A 10,000-nucleotide genomic window follows, 5' to 3' on the forward strand; every position below is an offset into this window, starting at 1 on the left:
ATGGAGCCCCCCAGACGCCCGGGGGAGGTGTTGCCCAGTCCTATCTCATCTGGTCCCCCGGGCAGAGAACCACCAGCCCTGGAGGGGTGTCCGGGCGTACCCTGCCCCTAGTAATCCAGAGGGAAATGACCCCCCTTTCTTGCAATCCGTGCACGCGAGGTGACAGAGGGGGCCCAAGGCGTAAAAGAACCCGACCTCATGGAGCCCTAGCTGGGATCCGGGAGGCGAATGGCACCTCATTGGGCCTTCCAGGGAAGCCCGGCCATCTGGTCGCCCCATTGGAAAGCATCGCGGGCGACCAGATGGCCGGGGTGGAAAGGACTCCCAGCTCCCCATCCATCCCAAGCCTTCGCGGTAGGGTTCCTGACTGCCTGCCCACGCAAGGCAGGGCTCTTGGACCCCGGCTGGGCCTCAGGCGCAGGTTGGACCACCGGAGCTCTAGGGCCCAGACGACCTGGGGGAGGAATGCCCGGGATCCGTGGAGCCCGTCCTGGGTACTTTGACATGCCGTCGGCCTGGAGGTGGGTGCCCCGGACGCCCGGGGGAAGCTGCCCGGGACCCATGGAGCCCATCCTGGGTACTTTGACATTCCGTCGGCCTGGAGGTGGGAGCCCCGGACGCCCGGGGGGGAGGTCTGCCCGGGACCCATGGAGCCCGTCCTGGGTACTTTGCCAATGCCGTTGGCCTCATGGAGATGGGTGCCCCGGACGCCCGGGGGAGGTCTACCCGGGACCCATGGAGCCCTTCCCGGGTACTTTGCCAATGCCGTTGGCCTCATGGAGATGGGTGCCCCGGATGCCCGGGGGAGGTCTGCCCGGGACCCATGGAGCCCGTCCTGGGTACTTTGCCAATGCCGTTGGCCTCATGGAGATGGGTGCCCCGGATGCCCGGGGGAGGTCTGCCCGGGACCCATGGAGCCCGTCCTGGGCACTTTGACATGCCGTCGGCCTGGAGGTGGGAGCCCCGGACGCCCGGGGGAGGGCTGCCCGGGACCCATGGAGCCCGACCCGGGCACTCTGCCATGCCTTCAGCCTGGATGGAGCCCCGGACGCCCAGGGGACGAATGCCCGGGACGCATGGAGCCCGTCCTGGGCACTTTTCCGTGCCTTCAGCCTGGAGCCCCCAGACACCCAGGGGAGGACCACCGTGAAAACCATGGAGCCCGACCTGGGCACTCTGCCATACCGTCAGCCTAGATGGAGCCCCGGGCGCCCAGGGGACGAATGCCCGGGACGCATGGAGCCCGTCCTGGGCACTTTTCCATGCATTCGGCCTGGAGCCCCCAGACACCCAGGGGAGGACCACCGTGAAAACCATGGAGCCCGACCTGGGCACTCTTCCATACCGTCAGCCTAGGTGGAGCCCCGGACGCCCGGGGGATGAATGCCCGGAACGCATGGAGCCTGTCCTGGGCACTTTTCCATGCCGTCAGCCTGGATGGAGCCCCGGACGCCCGGGGGACGACTGCCCAGGAGCCATGGAGCCCGTCCTGGGCAATTTGACATGCAGTTGGCCTGGAGGAAGGAAGCCCCGGGTGGCCTAGGGAGGTGTTGCCCAGGCATAGCCCATCTGGTCCCCATGGCAGAGAACCACCAGCCTCGGAGGGGTGTCCGGGCTAACCCTTCTCCCTAGTAATCCGGAGGAAAATTACCCCCTTTTCTTGTAATCTGTGCACGTGAGGTGACAGAGGGGACCCAAGGCGTGAAAGAACCCGACCTCATGGAGCCCTCGCTGGGATCCGGGAGGCAAATGGCACCTCATCGGGACTTCCAGGGAAGTTCGGCCATCTGGTCCCCCCATAGGAAAGAGTTGCGGGCGACCAGATGGCCGAAGGAATCTGGCCTATCAGATGGCCGGGCATGGAGGTGAAGCCGCCTGGACTCTTCCCCACCCCGTCCCGGGACGAATGCCCAGAACGCATGGACCCGTCCTGGGCACTTTTCCATGCCGTCGGCCTGGAGCGCCCCGACACCCAGCGGAGGACCACCCTGGAAACCATGGAGCCCGACCCGGGCACTCTGCCATGCCGTCAGCCTGGATGGAGCCTCGGGCGCCCGGGGGACGAAGGCCCGGGACGCATGGAGCCCATCCCGGGCACTTTTCCATGCCGTCGGCCTGGAGCGCCCCGACACCCAGGGGAGGACCACCCTGAAAACCACGGAGCCCGACCCGGGCACTCTGCCATGCCGTCAGCCCGGATGGAGCCTCGGGCGCCCGGGGGACGAAGGCCCGGGACGCATGGAGCCCGTCCTGGGCACTATTCCATGCCGTCGGCCTGGAGCGCCCCGACACCCAGGGGAGGACCACCCTGAAAACCACGGAGCCCGACCCGGGCACTCTGCCATGCCGTCAGCCTGGATGGAGCCCCGGACGCCCAGGGGACGAATGCCCAGGACGCATGGAGCCCATCCTGGGCACTTTCCCATGCCATTGGCCTGGGGCGCCCCGACACCCAGGGGAGGACCACCCTGAAAACCATGGAGCCCGACCCGGGCACTCTGCCATGCCGTCAGCCTGGATGGAGCCCCGGACGCCCGGGGGACGAATGCCCAGGACGCATGGAGCCCATCCTGGGCACTTTTTTCCATGCCATTGGCCTGGGGCGCCCCAACACCCAGGGGAGGACCACCCTGAAAACCATGGAGCCCGACCCGGGCACTCTGCCATGCCGTCAGCCTGGATGGAGCCCGGACGCCCGGGGGGAGGACTGCCCGGGACCCGTGGAACTCGTCCTGGGCACTCTGACATGCCGCTGGCCCGGGGAAGGGAACCCCGGACGCCCGGGAACCGTGGAGCCCGTCCTGGGCACTCTGACAAGCCGTTGGCCCGGGGAAGGGAGCCCTGGACGCCCGGGACCCGTGGAGCCTGTCCTGGGCATTCTGACAAGCCGTTGGCCCGGGGAAGGGAGCCCCGGACGCCCGGGACCCGTGGAGCCTGTCCTGGGCATTCTGACAAGCCGTTGGCCCGGGGAAGGGAGCCCCGGACGCCCGGGACCCGTGGGGCCCGTCCTGGGCACTCTGACATGCCGCTGGCCCGGGGAAGGGAACCCCGGACGCCCGGGAACCGTGGAGCCCGTCCTGGGCACTCTGACAAGCCGTTGGCCCGGGAAGGGAGCCCCGGACGCCCTGGACCCGTGGAGCCTGTTCTGGGCACTCTGACAAGCCGTTGGCCCGGGGAAGGGAGCCCCGGACGCCCGGGACCCGTGGAGCCCGTCCTGGGCACTCTGACAAGCCGTTGGCCCGGGGAAGGGAGCCCCGGACGCCCGGGGCCCGTGGAGCCCGTCCTGGGCACTCTGACAAGCCGTTGGCCCGGGGAAGGGAGCCCTGGATGCCCGGGACCCGTGGAGCCCGTCCTGGGCATTCTGACAAGCCGTTGGCCCGGGGAAGGGAGCCTCGGACGCCCTGGACCCGTGGAGCCTGTTCTGGGCACTCTGACAAGCCGTTGGCCCGGGGAAGGGAGCCCCGGACACCCGGGACCCGTGGAGCCCGTCCTGTGCACTCTGACATGCCGCTGGCCCGGGGAAGGGAACCCCGGACGCCCGGGGGGAGGACTGCCCGGGACCCGTGGAACTCGTCCTTGGCACTCTGACATGCCGCTGACCCGGGGAAGGGAACCCCGGACCCCCGGGAACCGTGGAGCCCGTCCTGGGCACTCTGACAAGCCGTCAGACCGGGGAAGGGAGCCCCGGACGCCCGGGACCCGTGGAGCCCATCCTGGGAACTCCGGCATGCCGTTGGCCCGGGGAAGGGAGCCCCCAGACGCCCGGGGGAGGTGTTGCCCAGGCATATCTCATCTGGTCCCCCGGGCAGAGAACCACCAGCCCTGGAGGGGTGTCCGGGCATACCCTGCCCCTAGTAATCCGGAGGGAAATTACCCCCCTTTCTTGCAATCCGTGCACGCGAGGTGACAGAGGGGACCCAAGGCGTAAAAGAACCCGACCTCATGGAGCCCTAGCTGGGATCCGGGAGGCGAATGGCACCTCATCGGGACTTCCAGGGAAGCCCGGCCATCTGGTTTCCCCATTGGAAAGCATCGCGGGCGACCAGATGGCCGGGATCGAAAGGACTCCCAGCTCCCCATCCATCCCAAGCCTTCGCGGTAGGGTTCCTGACTGCCTGCCCACGCAAGGCAGGGCTCTTGGACCTCAGGCGCAGGTTGGACCACCGGAGCTCTAGGGCCCGGACGACCCCGGGACCCGTGGAGCCCGTCCTGGGTACTTTGACATGCCGTCGGCCTGGAGGTGGGTGCCCCGGACGCCCGGGGGGGAGGTCTGCCCCGGACCCATGGAGCCCGTCCTGGGTACTTTGCCAATGCCGTTGGCCTCATGGAGATGGGTGCCCCGGACGCCCGGGGGGAGGTCTACCAGGGACCCATGGAGCCCTTCCCGGGTACTTTGCCAATGGCGTTGGCCTCATGGAGATGGGTGCCCCGGACGCCCGCGGGAGGTCTACCCGGGACCCATGGAGCCCTTCCTGGGTACTTTGCCAATGCCGTTGGCCTCATGGAGATGGATGCCCCGGACGCCCGGGGGAGGTCTGCCCAGGACCCATGGAGCCCGTCCTGGGTACTTCGCCAATGCCGTTGGCCTCATGGAGATGGGTGCCCCGGACGCCCGGGGGGAGGTCTACCCGGGATCCATGGAGCCCTTCCCGGGTACTTTGCCAATGGCGTTGGCCTCATGGAGATGGGTGCCCCGGACGCCCGCGGGAGGTCTACCCGGGACCCATGGAGCCCTTCCCGGGTACTTTGCCAATGCCGTTGGCCTCATGGAGATGGATGCCCCGGACGCCCGGGGGAGGTCTGCCCGGGACCCATGGAGCCCGTCCTGGGTACTTTGCCAATGCCGTTGGCCTCATGGAGATGGGTGCCCCGGATGCCCGGGAGAGGTCTGCCCGGGACCCATGGAGCCCGTCCTGGGTACTTTGCCAATGCCGTTGGCCTCATGGAGATGGGTGCCCCGGATGCCCGGGGGAGGTCTGCCCGGGACCCATGGAGCCCGTCCTGGGTACTTTGCCAATGCCGTTGGCCTCATGGAGATGGGTGCCCCGGACGCCCGGGGGAGGACTGTCCCGGACTCATGGAGCCCGTCCTGGGCACTTTGACATGCCGTCGGCCTGGAGGTGGGAGCCCCGGACGCCCGGGGGAGGGCTGCCCGGGACCCATGGAGCCCGACCCGGGCACTCTGCCATGCCGTCAGCCTGGATGGAGCCCCGGATGCCCGGGGGGGCGAATGCCCGGGACGCATGGAGCCCGTCCTGGGCACTTTTCCGTGCCTTCGGCCTGGAGCCCCCAGACTCCCAGGGGAGGACCACCGTGAAAACCATGGAGCCCGACCTGGGCACTCTGCCATACCGTCAGCCTAGATGGAGCCCCGGACGCCCAGGGGACGAATGCCCGGGACGCATGGAGCCCGTCCTGGGCACTTTTCCATGCATTCGGCCTGGAGCCCCCAGACACCCAGGGGAGGACCACCGTGAAAACCATGGAGCCCGACCTGGGTACTCTTCAATACCGTCAGCCTAGATGGAGCCCCGGACGCCTGGGGGACGACTGCCCAGGAGCCATGGAGCCCGTCCTGGGCAATTTGACATGCAGTTGGCCTGGAGGAAGGAAGCCCCGGGTGGCCTAGGGAGGTGTTGCCCAGGCATAGCCCATCTGGTCCCCATGGTAGAGAACCACCAGCCTCGGAGGGGTGTCCGGGCGTACCCTTCTCCCTAGTAATCCAGAGGAAAATTACCCCTTTTCTTGTAATCTGTGCATGCGAGGTGACAGAGGGGACCCAAGGCGCGAATGTACCCGACCTCCTGGAGCCCTCGCTGGGATCCGGGCGGCAAATGGCACCTCATCGGGACTTCCAGGGAAGTTCGGCCATCTGGTCGCCCCATAAGAAAGCGTTGCGGGCGACCAGATGCCCGAGGGGATCCGGGCGACCAGATGGCCGAGGGAATCTGGGCGATCAGATGGCTGGACACGGAAGTGAAGCTGCCTGGACTCTCCCGACCCTGTCCCCGTCCCCGTGCCCGGGACGCATGGAGCCCATCCTGGGCACTTTTCCATGCCTTCGGCCTGGAGCCCCCAGACACCCAGGGGAGGACCACCATGAAAGCCATGGAGCCCGACCCGGGCACTCTGCATGCCGTCAGCCTGGATGGAGCCCCGGACGCCCGGGGGACGAATGCCCGGGACGCATGGAGCCCGTCCTGGGCACTTTTCCATGCCTTCGGCCTGGAGCCCCCAGACACCCAGGGGAGGACCACCGTGAAAACCATGGAGCCCGACCCGGGCACTCTGCCATACCGTCAGCCTGGATGGAGCCCCGGACGCCCGGGGGACGAATGCCCGGGACGCATGGAGCCCGTCCTGGGCACTTTTCCATGCCTTCGGCCTGGAGCCCCCAGACACCCAGGGGAGGACCACCGTGAAAACCATGGAGCCCGACCCGGGCACTCTGCCATACCGTCAGCCTAGATGGAGCCCCGGACGCCCAGGGGACGAATGCCCGGGACGCATGGAGCCCGTCCTGGGCACTTTTCCATGCCTTCGGCCTGGAGCCCCCAGACACCCAGGGGAGGACCACCATGAAAACCATGGAGCCCGACCTGGGCACTCTGCCATACCGTCAGCCTAGATGGAGCCCCGGACGCCCGGGGGATGAATGCCTGGGACGCATGGAGCCTGTCCTGGGCACTTTTCCATGCCGTCAGCCTGGATGGAGCCCTGGACACCCGGGGGACGACTGCCCAGGAGCCATGGAGCCCGTCCTGGGCAATTTGACATGCAGTTGGCCTGGAGGAAGGAAGCCCCGGATGGCCTAGGGAGGTGTTGCCCAGGCATAGCCCATCTGGTCCCCATGGCAGAGAACCACCACCCTCGGAGGGGTGTCCGGGTGTACCCTTCTCCCTAGTAATCCGGAGCAAAATTACCCCCTTTTCTTGTAATCTGTGCACGCGAGGTGACAGAGGGGACCCAAGGCGTGAAAGAACCCGACCTCATGGAGCCCTAGCTGGGATCCGGGAGGCGAATGGCACCTCATCGGGACTTCCAGGGAAGTTCGGCCATCTGGTCCCCCACATAGGAAAGCGTTGCGGGCGACCAGATGGCCGAGGGAATCTGGCCGATCAGATGGCCGGGCATGGAGGTGAAGCCGCCTGGACTCTTCCCCACCCCGTCCCCGTCCCGGGATGAATGCCCGGGACGCATGGAGCCCGTCCTGGGCACTTTTCCATGCCGTCGGCCTGGAGCGCCCCGACACCCAGGGGAGGACCACCCTGGAAACCATGGAGCCCGACCCGGGCACTTTGCCATGCCGTCAGCCTGGATGGAGCCCCGGACGCCCGGGGGACGAAGGCCCGGGACGCATGGAGCCCGTCCCGGGCACTCTGCCATGCCGCCGGCCTGGATGGAGCCCCGGACGCCCGGGGGACGAATGCCCGGGACGCATGGAGCCCGTCCCGGGCACTCTGCCATGCCGTCGGCCTGGATGGAGCCCCAGACGCCCGGGGGACGACTGCCCAAGAGCCATGGAGCCCATCCCGGGCACTCTGCCATGCCGTCCCGACAAATTCGTACGGACTCCTAACCTTCCGACACGGATCGGAATCGAGCCCATTCTGACCCAGCAGATTTCAGGTTGACTTGCTATATATTTCACGTACGATTTTATTGGGGCCGATTCCGATCCGGTACGTAAAAGCACATCCGACCGAATGTTGGACAACCACGTACTCCCGGTGCCGGGGATCGAACCGTGATCACCAGATGGGGATATCCCAAAAATCTGGCATGGATACGGGGCGCCAGGACAGGTTTGAAGACCACTGATATTCATACGGACCTTCTGACACGGATCGGAATCGAACCCAGCAGGTTTCGCGTTGACAGCCTCTATAGCAGGGGTCTTCAAACCAGTCCTGGCGCCCCGTATCCATGCCAGATTTTTGGGATATCCCCATCTGGTGACCACGGTTCGATCCCCGGCACCGGCGGCAGATTAGCCCAGCACCATGTGACTCTGTGCAATAGCTGGCGCCGCGGCTAGGGCGGCTGACTCCAGAATCTGGGGATCACGGTTCGATCCCCGGCACCGGCGGCAGATTAGCCCAGCACCATGTGACTCTGGGCAATAGCTGGCGCTGCGGCGGCTGACTCCGGAATCTGGAGATCATGGTTCGATCCCCGGCACCGGCGGCAGATTAGCCCAGCACCATGTGACTCTGGGCAATAGCTGGCGCCGCGGCTAGGGCGGCTGACTCCGGAATCTGGAGATTTATTTATTTAGGGTTTTTGTAGAGCGCGTAGTAACCCTCGAGCATCCCAGAGATCAGGGTTCGATCCCCGGCACCGGCCGCAGATTAGCCCAGCACCATGTGACTCTGGGCAATAGCTGGCGCCGCGGCTAGGGCGGCTGACTCCGGAATCTGGGGATCACGGTTCGATCCCAGGCACCGGCGGCAGATTAGCCCAGCACCATATGACTCTGGGCAATAGCTGGCGCCGCGGCTAGGGCGGCTGACTACGGAATCTGGGGATCACGGTTCGATCCCCGGCACCGGAGGCAGATTAGCCCAGCACCATGTGACTCCGGGCAATAGCTTGTTTAATCTTCCCGACGGCCCCTAGCGCCTAGAGACCCTTACGGGTGATTGTGCGCTTTACAAATGTGGATTATTATTATTATTATTATTATTATTATTATTTGGGCCGATTCCGATCCGGTTCGTAAAAGCACATCTGCCAGAATCTGTCGGACAACCACGTACGCCCGGGAGAGGACTGCCCGGGACCCGTGGAGCCCGTCCTGGTCACTCTGACCTGCCATCGGCCTGGAGAAGGGAGCGCCGGACGCCCGGGGGGAGGACTGCCCGGGACCCGTGGAGCCCGTCCTGGGCACTCTGACCTGCTGTCGGCCCGGGGAAGGGAGCCCCGGACACCCGGGGGGAGGACTGCCCGGGACCCGTGGAGCCCGTTCTGGGCACTCTGACCTGCCGTCGGCCCGGGGAAGGGAGCCCCGGACACCCGGGGGAGGACTGCCCGGGACCCGTGGAACTCGTCCTGGGCACTCTGACATGCCGCTGACCCAGGGAAGGGAGCCCCGGACGCCCGGGGGGAGGACTGCCCGGGACCCGTGGAGCCCGTCCTGGGCACTCTGACCTGCCGTCGGCCCGGGGAAGGGAGCCCCGGACGCCCGGGGGAGGACTGCCCGGGACCCGTGGAACTCGTCCTGGGCACTCTGACATGCCGCTGACCCGGGGAAGGGAACCCCGGACGCCCGGGAACCGTGGAGCCCGTCCTGGGCACTCTGACAAGCCGTCAGACCGGGGAAGGGAGCCCCGGATGCCCGGGACCCGTGGAGCCCGTCCTGGGAACTCCGGCATGCCGTTGGCCCTCGGAAGGTAGTCCCAGATACCAGGGACCCGTGGAGCCCGTCATGGGCACTCTGACAAGCCGTTGTCCTGGGGAAGGGAGCCCCGGACGCCCAGGACTCGTGGAGCCCGTCCTGGGCACTCTGGCATGCCGTTGGCCTGGGGAAGGGAGCCCCGGACGCCCGGGGCCCGTGGAGCCCATCCTGGGCACTTTGACATGCCGTTGGCCTGGGGAAGGGAGCCACGGACGCCCGGGGGGGGAGGACTGCCAGGGACCCATGGAGCCCGTCCTGGGCACTTTGACCTGCCGTTGGCCTGGAGATGGAAGCCCCGAATGCCTGGGGGAGGACTGCCCGGGACCCATGGAGCCCGTCCCGGGTACCTTGCCATGCTGTTGGCCTCCTGGAGATGGGTGCCCCGGACGCCCGGGGGAGGACTGCCCGGGACGTATGGAGCCCGTCCCGGGCACTTTTCCATGCCGTCGGCAGGGATGGAGCCCCGGACGCCCGGGGGACGACTGCCCAAGAGCCATGAAGCCCGTCCTGGGCAATTTGACAAGCCGTTGGCCTGGAGGAAGGAAGCCCCGGGTGGCCTAGGGAGGTGTTACCCAGGCATAGCCCATCTGGTCCCCCTAGCAG

This window comes from Lissotriton helveticus, chromosome 5_1 (assembly GCF_964261635.1).
Source record: "Lissotriton helveticus chromosome 5_1, aLisHel1.1, whole genome shotgun sequence".
Lineage (NCBI taxonomy): Eukaryota > Metazoa > Chordata > Amphibia > Caudata > Salamandridae > Lissotriton > Lissotriton helveticus.